Source organism: Symphalangus syndactylus, chromosome 14 (assembly GCF_028878055.3).
Source record: "Symphalangus syndactylus isolate Jambi chromosome 14, NHGRI_mSymSyn1-v2.1_pri, whole genome shotgun sequence".
In the NCBI taxonomy this organism is placed as follows: Eukaryota; Metazoa; Chordata; class Mammalia; order Primates; family Hylobatidae; genus Symphalangus; species Symphalangus syndactylus.
Window position 1 is genome coordinate 11872220 of NC_072436.2, and position 13610 is coordinate 11885829.

Consider the following 13610-nt stretch of genomic DNA (forward strand, 5'->3'; position numbering starts at 1 on the left):
TTAGCTCTGCCAGCCCCGCCAAGCTGTGGGCAGATCAGGTGAGAAAACGGGATGTGAAAGCAAGTTTGTGAACGGCACAGCACGGAGCAAAGGCAGGACACTGTCACTTCGTCACTTCCCATCATGGGTGCTGAACACAGAGCCACACCCCTGCCAGCCTCAGGCCGGGGTGCCCAGCCTCCCCCAAAAAGCTGCGTCGCAGGGCTCTCCCAAGCCCTTATTTGCATTTAGCCTCCCTCTGTGGTCTTCCCTGCAGCGGCTGAGCTTGGTTGAGTATGTTGCACAACAGCGCATTTCACTCTCCAGCAACCCCATTTTTCAGATGAGGAAGCTGAGGTGTAGAGAAGGTAAGAAATTGACCAAAGTCAGAGTGAGCAAGCAGTGAGACCGGGTCTCCGCCTTGGATCTGTCCGGCAGCCCCGGGCTGGCTTGCTCAGGCATTGGCTCTCCAGCTTTGTGATCTTTGCCAGCTTTGTGCCCACCCTGGGCTATGATGTATACTATTGTGTTTGTATGTATTAGGTATCGTCATTTATTCAACACGTTTTTATTGAGGACCTTATATATGTGCCAGGCACCATTCTAGGGTTAGAGATAGGTAGTAAACAAAATGGACAGAAATACCTACCCATGTAGGGCTTTTTATTTGTTGAGATAGGGTCTGGGTGTGACCCTATCTTTTGGGGTGATGAAAAGTGTCCTAGAACTAGATAGAAGCGACAGTTCCACAACATTGCGAACACCCAGGCTAGAGTGCAGTGGTGCAATCCCAGCTCACTGCAGCCTCTGCCTCTGAGCTCAAGTGATCCTCCCACCTCAGCCTCCAACGTAGCTGGGACTAGGGGTGCATACTGCCATGCCCACCTCGTTTGTTTTGTTTTGTTTTGTTTGTAGAGACAAGTTTCACCATGTTCCCCAGGCTGGTCTCAAACTGCTGGGCTCAAAAGCAATCCATCTACCTCAGTCTCCCAAAGTGCTGGGATTCCAGGTATGAGCCACCACTCCTGACCATTAACCTACTCACTGTTAAAGTAACATTTATTTTCAGTCTGGGTGTGGTGACCTATAATCCCAGCACTTTGGGAGGCCAAGGCAGGTGGATCGCTTGAGGTCAGGGGTTCAAGACCAGCCTGGTTAATATGGCCAAACCCCGTCTCTACCAAAAATACAAAAATTAGCCAGGTGTGGTGGTGCTCGCCTGTAATCCCAGCTACTTGGGAGGCTGAGCCACGAGAATCACTTGAACCTGGGAGGTGGAGGTTGAAGTGAGCTGAGATCCTGCCATTGCCCTCCAGCCTGGGTGACAAAGGGAGACTCTGTCTCAAAAGAAAAAAAAAAAGTAACATTGATTTTTAAAAGACAAGTTCATGTCGCTACTACAAATGAAAATCCAGTATTAGATTTTCTAATCCTGTAAACATAAATAACATTAGAAATCAAGGTCAGCAAAGTCTAGCTGAGTGTTCTTGTCTGCTGAAGGCTTGAATCCTGAAGAATGCTCTTGTTTGCTTAAAAAGGAGATTTCCAATCTTCAAAAATGTTTAAACATGGAATTATCCTATGACCCAGGAATTCCACTCTTAGTATACACCCAAAGGAATTGAAAACAGATATCCAAATACTTGCACATGAACGTTCACAGGAGCACAGTTCATCCCACAGGAGCAGAAAGGTAGAAATAACCCAAATGTCCACCCAGGGCTGAATGAATTCACAAAATGTGATTGACCCGCACAGTGGAGTATCACAAAAGGACGGCCCATGGCCAGGCGCGGTGACTCATGCCTGTAATCCCAGCACTTTGGGAGCCCGAGGTGAGCAGATCACCTGAGGTCAGGAGTTCGAGACCAGCCTAGCCAACATGGTGAAACCCCACCTTTACTAAAAATACAAAAATTAGCCAGGTGGGGTGGTGGGCACCTGTAATCCCAGCTACTCGGGAGTCTGAGGCAGGAGAATTGCTTGAACCCAGGAGGCAGAGGTGGCAGTGAGCCGAGATCGCACCACTCACTGTACTCCAACAGTCTGAGTGACAAAGTGAAACTTTGTCTCAAAAAAAAAAAAAAAAAAAAAAAAAGAAGGCCCACAAAAAGGAGGGAAGCACCAATTCAGGCTGCAGCACAAAGGAACCTCTAAAACATCATGCTCAGTGAAAGACACCACACACAAAAGGTCACATGTCAAATAATTACATTTCTATGAAATATCCAGAATAGGCAAATCCACAGAGACAGAAAGCAAGGCGCTGAATGCCAGGGGGTGGGGAAGCGGCTGCGGAGACGGGGTGCGGGAAGGAGGAAGAAGGAGTGATTGCTTAATGAGTATGGGGTTTCCTTTTGGGGTGATGAAAACTGTCCTAGAACTAGATAGAAGCTACAGTTCCACAACATTGCGAACACACTAAATGTCACAGAAGTGCACACTTTAAAGTGGCTAGTGGTTAATTTTATGTTCAGTGAATTTTATCTAAATTTTTTTTCAAATGGGAGATTTCCAAGTGTTAGCAAGGTGTTAGAGACATACCTTCACCAAATGAGATTTTCTCCTTAATGCAATAAGAGAAGAATAAATGAGAATTGCATATTGCCTGCTAATCTCCACGGTACTTTCGCCTGCAGTGTGTCCTTGGGTCTGCTCGGTGACCTTGGACTGCCGGTGGGAAGGTGATGGTATCTGCATTCGTTTCCTGGGGCTGCCATCACGAAGAACCACAGACTGGGGATGGCCTCAACAGCAGAAATGTATCGTCTCACAATGTTGGAGGTTAGAAGCTCAAGATCAAGGTGTCAGCAGGTTTGGCTTCTCCTCGGGCCTCTCTCCTTGGCTTGCAGGTGTCTGTCTTCCCACTGTGTCCTCACACGGTCTCTGGGTGCTCACACATCCCTGGTGTCTCTGTGTCCAAAATCTTGTGAGGACACCAGTCGGGTTGGATGAGGACCCATCCTAACGGCCTCATTTCAACTTAATCACCTTTGAAAGGCCTCATCTCCAAATACTGTACAGTCACGTTCTGGGGCACTGGGGACTTGGGCTTTAGCACATAAATTTCGCTGAGAGAGGACACAATCTGGCCCCCAACGATGTCCCAGCTGACTTGATGAGGGACATGCAGAAGGCAGCTCAAGCCACAGAGGTGGTGGGAGCAGCGCCGGCCAAGAGCCCAGGGGCTCAGAGCTCCCCCCAAACATGCTCCTCCACACCTGCTGCTGCACCCAGGGGTGTTGTGAATGACCATACACACACACACACACACACAAACACACAAATACACACAAACACAAACACACACACAAACACACACACACACACACACACAAACACACATACACACAAACACAAACACACACACAAACACACACACAAACGCACACACAAATGCACACACAAACACACACAAATGCACACACAAACACACACAAACACAAACACACACACAAATGCACACACAAACACACACAAACACAAACACACACACACAAATGCACACACAAACACACACACAAACACAAACACAAACACACACAAATACACACGCACACACAAATACACACAAACACACACAAATATACATGCACGCACACACACAAATACACACGCACACACACGCAAACACAAACACACACAAACAAACACACACATACACACACAAATACACACGCACACACAAATACACACAAACATACACACAAATACACACGCACGCACACACACAACTACACACGCACACACACGCAAACACAGAGCACACAGACACACACACAAATACACACACAAATACACACGCACACAAACACAAATACACACGCACACACACAAATACGCACACACACAAATACACACGCACACGCACGCAAACACGAAGCACAGACACACACGCCCACAAAACACGCACACACAAACACATACACACAAACACATGCACGCACACACATGCACACACACGCACACGCATACACACACAAACACACACGCACACACAAACACGCGCACACAAACATGCACACGCACACAAACACATGTGCACACAAACACGCACGCACACATGCACATGCATGCACACATGCACACATACAAACACGCACATGCACACAAACACGCACACACGTATGCACACGCACACACAGGCACACAGACACACGCACACACGCAGACAACACGCGCACACACACGTGCACACCGTCTGTTTCAGAGATCAAGACTGCTCAGCCTCAGCTCCCTTGCCCTTGCCATCTCCACTGTATCTCCCTCTCAATCCAGCAGCTGCACAGGCCCCCACGAAGGCTCTGATCCAGCATCTGGGGGATGCATGTGACTAACTAATTAACTCTAATGAATTACGTGTCCACACGCCTGGTGAAAAGGGTGCATACGGAGGATGCATGCTTTCCCGAGTTTGGACCTGGAGAGATTGATAACGACGACCACGCATTTGGAATTCAGAGTTGGGTCTTTGTTTAATATGCATCTTTCTTCTCCAGGCATCAAAGAGATTAATTTTTTTTTAGAGTAAACAGACTTCAAAACAGGATTTAGTCTCTGAAAGCCTGCACCTGATTTGTCAGTCCTGGCTCAGGCTGCCCCAAGCCTTAATCATTTTGCAGGTGGATGAAAGAGATCTGAGATAGTGACGGGGGGAGAGGAGGGGAGAGGATGCGTGCGGAGGTGCCAAGCATACTGGCTCTGCTCCTGCAACTGAAGCAGACATCAGGACCCGGTCTGTTTGAGTCAGAAACAAAGGGCACCAAGCAATAAAAATGAGCCCATCTTCTCGTCCCACGCCTCCCACGGCCACTGCCTCACAGGAGCCCCGTCTCCTCGCTGAATACGTCCAAGGATGTGTCCATTTCATTCTGGCTGTTTTAAAAGCCATCCTGGAAAAGATGCTCACGTGGGAAGCACTTTGCCTCAGCGTCAGCTGGCTGACTCCACTCGAAGCAGCCCCTTCCTGCACCAGTAGCCCCTCCACTCTGCTCAAACCCAAAACTGGGGTCCCTTTCAAGGTCTCTGTGCCCCTTGCCCCAGGCCAAGCCTGCGGAGTCCAGCCTTGCAGACCAAGCCTGCAAAGCCCATGTTCAAATAATATGTTCTCATTCTCGAGGGGGCCCTGCTCCCCTCATTCCTCCCCAGACACATGGCTGGACTGAGTCTTACACCTGTTTTGATATCCAGGGAAGGGTCTAGCCCAGTAGGTCACCTGTCTGATGGCCGCCCCTTAAAATGCGGGTGGCACGCCCAGAAAGAATCAACCTGCCTCTGAAACCCTCCCTGGTCTCCATAGAGGGACAGCCACCCCCCCTCCCTCCCTGCACCATCACCAAACACAGATCAGAGCTTGTATCTTCTTTCTTGTCCCACCGTGGCCTCAACAGCAAAGCAGTGTCCTGTTACACGGTGGGGGGGGGTGGGGCGAGATGTTGGGGGAGGCCCGGTTCAGCCACACTGGTGGTCCCTATAGTATCCAGCAGCTGCCTGGACCCAGTACATCTACAGCCCCTCAGAAGCCGGGTTTCTGCACTGCCTCGCCTCCCTGCAGCAGAGTGTGGACCCTCAGTGCAAGACAAGCAGTGCTCAGAAGCTGGGTGTGGAGTCAGACAGAGCTGGACTAAATCCCAGCGTCTCCTCTTTGCGACTTTGGGCAACTTCTGAACCATCCTGAGCCTGTTTCCTCTTAGGAAGAATGGAGGTGATCATGGAACCTGCCCTCGGGGTGAGTGTGATGTGATAGATGGTGTGAAAATGCCTGGCACAGAGCGGGCACTCGGCACACACTAGCTCCCCTGCTTACTCCCGTGCCCCTCGGCTCCTTGGAAAGAGAAGGCTGCTCAGCGGAGAGAGGAAGGGTGTAGGGAGAGGGGAGGGCGCCAGGAGAAGGGAGGGTGCAGGGAGAGGGGATGGAGGGCCCTACTCCCCATTCAGGCCAAACTGCACTTCACCAATCTCCAGGTTCCCATATGACCCCCAGCTCCTTGGGGCACCCACATGCTCCCCTGAATCTCAGCCCCCACTTGTGGGCACTGAGGGAGCTCAGACTGCAGAAACATCCAGGCTGGCTCCAGCCCGGCCATTCTGACCACATACTCGTGCTAATTCTGCCAGAAAGACCAGCCTGTGGTTAGCAAGGGCAGCCATTATGGTTTCCAGAAAATTCCTTTGAGCAAAGAGAAGCTGTTTGCCATTCCTGAGGCCCCTCCAGCCTGTACAAATGTGGCTTTCCAATTAAGCTGGGGCTGCTCCCAGATCTCTATCTGTTTTCCTTCTAAAGTAAGAAAAATCCTAGAGCAGTAGGCACTCCTTTTTATTTTTCTAAAACACTTCCAGTTATTTTTTCTGATGACCCAAGTAGTGCCTTTTCTGTTGCCCAGGAACATGGTAGAGGGGCTGGTTGGGGTCAGAAGTCTGGGGGACCAAGCTGGGGACCTTGCAAAGAGAGACAAGTTTGGGGGAATGATGGCAAGCTCCTCTCTGGATGGGTTGAGCAAGAGGCACTTTGGAATCCTTGAATCTGCCTCTGGGCAGGAATGTCTGGGAGAGTTGGATTCCCAAGGCTGGCTCTCAGGTGTGGGCTAGAGTGGCAGACTTGGAGTTCCTTGGCACAGATACGACATCACATCATGGGCTTGGATGGGGTCTCTGGGACAGTGTGTGGAGCTGAGAGAGGAAAAGGCCAAGAATGAAATAAGGAAGAGAAAACCTGGAGAAGAGAAATCATCAAAGTGTGGCAGGAACACAGAGAGGGGACAAGACCAAGACAGAGGGATGCAGTGAAGCCGGGGAGGAGCGGGCTTCAAGAAGTGGCAGGTCAGCTGTGTCATGTGGCCAGAGAGCTCAGTTCAGATGAGGCCCCAAATGGTCCACTGGATGTGGTACTAGAAATGTCATCAGGCGACCAGGAGAACATAGCAAAAGTGACATTATGCCAGTTCTGGGTCCAGTCTTGAAGACTGGCACATTTTACTTCCTCTTTCTTAAAATGAGCTTTCTTGGGGCCCTCCCTCTCAGACCCAAGCACCCATGCTGTGAGAATCCCAGCCTAGGATATGCATAGCCTCTCCAATCAACAGCCCTGGTGGAGTGGCCAGCCCAGAGTCAGCATCAAATGCCAGTCCTGTGAGTGATACATCCTGGGGACTCTGACTTAGTCATGTTTGACCATCCAGAAGAACCTCCCAGCTGAGCCCAGTCAACTCATAATCTCAAGAAATAACAAAATGGTTGGTTTTCACAAGCCAAAAAAAAAAGTGTTATCAGAGATTCCACGAGAACAACTTTAATGGCTTGATGGGGATAGACCCCTAACCAAGAGGGATAAAGCATGAACAAGCACGTGTATTGTGTGCACATAGGCATGTGTGCAGGGAGGAGAGACAGTGTTTAGAAGGGCTTCGTTGAGGAACTTGACTTTGGAAGGACTGCTCATTTCCCTTCACTATTTAAAAGGTCCCATCTTTGCCAGGTCTCAGGCAAATTTCCTACCAGGAAAAGCCCACCCACAGCTTGAGCAAGTGGCTTCATCAAAGATCTTGACCCTGTGATCAAGCAGTCTCAGAGCCTTAGGCAGGGAGCAGCAGCCTCAGGCCCCAGTCCCAGCCCTTCTACTTAAATTATTGGGTCTCAGCCGGGTGCAGTGGCTCACGACTGTAATCCCAGCACTTTGGGAGGCCAAGGCAGGTGGGTCGCTTGATGTCAGGAGTTCAAGTCCAGCCTGGTCAACATGGTGAAACCCCGTCTCTACTAAAAATACAAAAATTAGCCAGGCATGGTGGCATATGCCTGTAATCCCAGCTACTCGGAAGGCTGAGGCATGAGAATTACTTGAACCAGAAAGGTGGAGATTTCAGAGAGCTGAGATCGCACCACTGCACTCCAGCCTGGGTGACAAAGTGAGACTGTGTCTCAAAAAAAAAAAAATTGGGTCTCAATTTCCTGCTCTCCAATGCGGGGTTAATGGCACTTCACCTGCCAATTTCTCAGGGCCATTGCTGGAAAGAAATAAAGTGAAGGATATAAAAACTATCAAGGCAAAGGCTAATGTAAAAGATTCTTCTGATTCCTATTCAAAGGGAGGAGGAGGTTGAAGGAGGAGGAGGTTGAGGTCCAACCAGAAGTTGGCGGCCTCCTGAAGCTTTAACAGCACACTTCTCTAAAAGCAAGCTTAGGAAGATCAAGGCACCCACAGGGCTTTGAATCTCACTAGCAACCTCTGGAAACCCTTCCATTCTGCTCAGATTGACATTGTGCTAAAGAGCCTGCCTTTGGCCCCTTTGAGGGCATCTTGGATTTGCAGGGAAAGTTAGGGACTGCTTCTGTGACCAAAATCAGAAGCCATTTCTATAGCACCTGCTAGAAGAGCTGGCTTCCCTCTCTGTCTCACATAATCCCATTTTCTGCCTCCAACATCTGTGGCTTGAAATCTGTGCTGCCTTATGGCATAGAGGAGAGAGCACCAGAAAATGAGCCTAAAAAAGTCAGAAGTTCAAAAAAGAGAACCAGAAAACATTAGCACCTTTATCCTACTGACCCGCAGGAAGCATCCTGCACCAGGACTGTGAGGAAGACAAGAGAAGCTGAGAGCAGGCATAAGATGCAAAACAGAGTAAAATAAATAAAAGTCACGCATCGCGTTAGGGAGAGGGTCCACGTGGCCGACCAATGGCAGCAGAGCAGCCCCTCCTGACAGCTGCAGCTTTAGGGGGCCTTCAGAGTGGTTTCCATGGCACCCGTGCCTTCATAATCCTCACCCAAGCGGCTCTCCTTCAGCTCACCTTGCGTCACCAAGCTGGAGGAGAAATGAAGTAAGTGTGACAAATATGCTGATATCCAGAGAGAAAGAGAAGGTGGGGGGAGGAGGGAGGCAAGCCCAGGGGCTTCCTCCAGGGCAAGTGGCTGGGGTCCCTGCCTGGGGCTCTGAGGGCATTTCTGGGGGGAACAGGCTTAACCAAACTCTGATTTAGAAAAATCCAGGGACTCAAATACCCAAAGGGTTTGGAGAGAAAGGTGATCTGAGCTCCTTCGTGCAGATGGTCCGGTCTTATACAGCAGGTCCCTGGGAACACAGAACATTGAGGGACCAGGCTCCATGGCCACCACGGTCAGGTCTTATTGTGCTCACTGCCCTCCAGGCCCCTGGCAGAAAGTTCAGCCTTTATCTCCATGCTGGCATATGAGCTGTGTGGCCTGTATTCGCTGTGTGACCTCGCAAAGCCTGCGCTCATCCCTCTGAAAAGATACTGGGTTGTTCTGAGTATTGAAAATCCTATATTTAGATGCTCCCAGCTCATGCCTAGGACATAGAAGGATTGCAGAAAGCTGTAGATTTTTAATATACCCATTTCATTGAAGTACAATTTACATGCAATAAAACTCACTAATTTGAAGTATACCATTTGATGGATTTTAACATGTATATATATTCATGGAACCACCGCCCAATCAAGATAGAGAATGTTTCTATGATGCAAAAAAGTCCCTCCTGGCCCTCTGCAGTCAACCGTCTCCCCCCATCTTGGCCCCAAGCAACCACTGATGGGTTTTCTGTCCCTAAAGCTCTGCCTTTTCCAGAATGTCATACACACAGAGGCCTCTGTCCGGCTTCCTTCACTTCGCACGATGCTTTCAAGGCTCACCCACATTGCTGCATGTACCAGTAGCTCCTTCCTTTTCCCTGCTGGATAGCATCCCATCCTTTGGATTAAACAGTAACTTTCTTGTGTGTGTGTGTGTGTGTGTGTGTGGGTGTGTGTGTATGAGACAGGGTATTGCTCTGTTGCCCAGACTGGAGTGCAGTGGCCTGATCATAGCTCACTGCAGCCTCGACCTCCTAGACTCGAGCAATCCTCTTGCTTCAGCCTCCCGAGTAGCTGGGACTACAGGTGTGCACCACCAATGCCCAGCTAATTTTTTTTATTTCTTGTATTTGATTTTTATTTCCTGGTTTTTTTTTTTTTTTTTTAGAGATGGGGTCTCACTATTTTGCCCATGCTGGTCTCAAACTCCTAGGCTAAAGCGATCTTCCTACCTTGGCCTCTCCAAGTTCCGGCATTAAAGGCATGAGCCACTGCACCCAGCCAATAATAACTTTTTAAATATTTGATTATGTTTAATGATACTTGAAGTCCACCCTGAGTCCTGTTCCCCTGTATAATACTCTGCTGTTTCTTCTTGGGTTCATCTCAGAGGTATCATCATGGTCACGCCTTCCTGGCATGTTCCTGAGCTTTTTTCTTCACTCAGACCCAATAGTACCAGCTGGTGGGGAGAGGGGTAGGGAAGGGATGGGGGTCGCCCACCCAACCCAGGCTCACCCCCATCCCATGTGAAACTGCGCCCACCCACCATGGCTGCACCCATGGATGTCACCAGTGGGACAACAGTGCAGGTGTGGCCTTGCTGCAGCATGCCTGGTCCACCTAATGCTTTCCCAGCCCCTACCTGACCTTTGTCAAATCTGTCCTTTCTTTCTCAGCCCTAGAGCCCCACAGAGAAGGTGGCGTGGAAGGTCCCCACAAAAGAATCCAGCCCTTCTCCATCCACTCATTTCTTTTCTTTCATTCATTCAACAAGAAATTATTGAGGGGCTTTCTGTGCCAGGCACAGGCCAGGGGCTGGGTGGCAGGCAGAGGGGCAGCCTCCAGGGCCGCAGGGCCCAGCCAGGCCCACCTCCATCACCTCTCCTTCCCCGCCCCGGACTCAGCCCAACAGGCAGGACTGAAACGAAACCTCGCCCCTCCAGCATCCTCCAATTTCTTGCTCTTAGATCAGACCCTGCACAGCAGCAGGCAATTGAAAAGGACTTCCGGGTACCCACTCACACTTTCATCCTTCTTTTCTCTCTCCCTTTTTTCATCTTCTTTTTAAAAATGGTCTTTAATAGTGCGAAAGTTAGCATGAAAAGGAGAGAAAATGAGGCTTGAAAAGAATGTGTCTGATGTGCAGCAATTTGTTCACCTGTGAGAGGTTCTTCCCCTCCTGAACCTCGCTGCTGGGGGGCCCAGCGCTGCCGGGCGGCAGGAGGTGGGAGGCGGCTGGGAAGCTAGAGGAGGCCTTCTCTTCTGCCCTTCTGAAAGCAGAGGCAGGAGGTGGGTCAAGGTAAGAGATTGGCCTCGTGACAGCAAGTAAAGTCAGGGTCATAGGAGACCAGGGTCACCTGCCATGTTCCTCTGGCATCTGTTGGAGCCACACTAGGGACCTGGAGAATTGTTCACCACAAGGCATTTCCTTTCCTGTCTTAAGGCAAGAGCCTGGTGTCCTGCGTGGTGGGGAAAGGGGGCCTAGAGTCAGGGAATGGGGTCCCAGCAGAGCAGATTCAGGGCCTGGTCACTCCGGGACTCGGGCCACCATTGCACCCTCCCTCCTACTTGGGCTCCAGTCACGTGCCCTACTGACCTCTGGAAGAGCCAGTCAGGTCCCAGCTAAGGATCCTTTCCCGAGGATCCCAGCTGGGCTTAGGGTTTCAAGAAAGCCTCAACCAGCCTCCATCCACTCTGCGCTGGACTGACCCTGCTGCCCCCTCCCCTTACTCAATGAGAAAGCTCAGGACCCACATGCGAGACAGCGCCTGCAGGCTCCTATCATGAAAGGCAGGGAGGCAGCGAGTCTGGGCCAAAGTGCCCACAGGGCAGGGGCTGCCAGAGCTTGTTTCCCTGGGAAATGACAGAGGCGTGTGACGCCAGCGAGCCTGGAGTCTGGGCAGGCTGGACGGCCCAATAGTTAGACAGTGGACTCTGGGCCAGACTGCCCAGGGTTCAGATAAAATCAGATCAAATCCATTTGCTGCTTATTAGCTGTGTGGCCAGGACTAGAACCAGATAGAAACTGGGGGTGATTATAGCGGCGCCTCTCTGAGTCATTGTACAAGTTACCACCCATAATGCACTTGGGATGGTACTTGGCACACAGTAGGTGCACGGAGAAGACTGGTGTCCTGAGCTCAGCGTCGTTATTCAGCCAGATCCTCCCCTGCATAGTAGCGCCCACTCCGCTGGCAGGATAGGAGGATGGAGGATGGGCACTTCCCCCGTCCCCTTCCACCTGGGGCAGGGAGAATCTGCCAGGGGTGCCCCTGTCCCTGAGCTCCGGCCTCCCCCACCACGCCCAGTGACAGACACAGAACTGGAGCGGGGCTGGGTAGCAAAAGCTGCAGATGGGGGGCTGGGCTGATACCTCAGGGTTGCCCCACACTGCACAACTCTGGGGATGCCATTTACATCAACGGCCCATGGTGGCCCCTGCCCAGGGCCAAGGCACAAGCTCTGGAGGAGACAGGCCAGGGTTCCCCGAGATGCCGTTTGCCCACCAAAGGCTGCTTCAAAGGCCCGAAGAATAAGCCTGACAAGGCAGAGACAGAAGCATGGGCTGAGTAGGGCCTGGGAGCCCAATTTGCCGGTGGGCCCAGCCTGGGGGGACATGGGTTTTCCCTTCTCCTGGAGCACAGTGGCCTAGTTTTGTCCTGGAGACTGAAGAGACCCAGAGAAAAGCTTCATGCTGTCCCTCCCTCAAAGCCATCTCACGCCCACACATCTCCGCACCCCTCCCCAGAGGCCAGAGCTGCGGGAACCCCAGCCGGAGTGTGGTTTCCTCTCAGCCTCGCCCCTCAGAGACTTCCGCTCAGCAGCAGCTGCAGCCAGGCCAGCTCGAGGCGAGACATCAGCCAGTCCTTGTGAAACCTCCCTGCACGGTGCAGACAGACAGAGACAGGGCACCAGGCCAGGCCCCTTCCAGTGGAGGGGGCAGCAATTGAGCAGCGGCGGTTAGAGGAGTGGGAATCACAGGGGAGAACGGTGACTAGGGAGAGTGATAGAGAAGTGTGTGCCACTGCTGTGTGCATGTGCAAATGTGCGTGTGTGCACATGCGTATGTGTGCTGCACGCTCAAGTGTGTAGTATGTGTGCAAGTGTGTAGGTGGGTGTGTGCAAATATGTGAGCAGGCGTAGCTGTGTGCAAATATGTGAGCAGGCGTAGCTGTGTGCAAATGCATAAGTGTGCACCATAGAGGCACAAACGGATGTGTGTCAGTGTACAAGTGCTGCTTGTGCGAGTTGGTGGCTGTGTGTATAAATGCGTGAGTGTGTCTGTGCCTGTGTGCAAATGGGTGTGTGCTAGTGTGCAGGTGTGTCAGACACGTGCAAGGGCGTATTTCTGCAAATGCACATGTGTGCAAGTGTGTGGCATGCGTGCAAATGGGTGCTAGTGCACAGGTGTGTGGGTGTGCAAGTGTATGCCAACGCATATATGTGCACATGTGTTCAATGCATGTGTGTGAAACTGTGCACATGTGTGCAAGTGTGTGTGTGAGTGCCCTGGAAAAGAGAGAGTGAGAGGAGGAGAGAAGGAAAAGCAGAAAAATACCTACAGTAAAAGCCAGTACTGCCCAGCAGACGTGTCCAACGGAGAGCACCAAGAGACAGAAACAGCCTCTCTTTGTTCCTGTCTCAGAAGCGGGCATAGTAGCAGTACAATGACTTGGGTTGCCTGCCTGGCAGATCACACAGGTCACAGATGCCTCCTCGTCACAGGATGTGGTCTCTGCGCCCTGTCCTAACTCCAGTCCTTTCCCTCACCTTCACCAGCTAACCTCTCCCCTCCAAGCCCCCTCCCCTGATTGCTGTCAAGGT

At 51.2% G+C, this 13610-nt stretch overlaps 1 pseudogene; it reads right to left on the reverse strand.

The window, feature by feature from the left end:
- Positions 1–12780: 12780 nt before the first annotated feature.
- On the reverse strand, positions 12781–13270 carry LOC129462435 (putative uncharacterized protein FLJ46204; annotated as a pseudogene).
- Between the last annotated feature and the right edge of the window lie 340 nt (positions 13271–13610).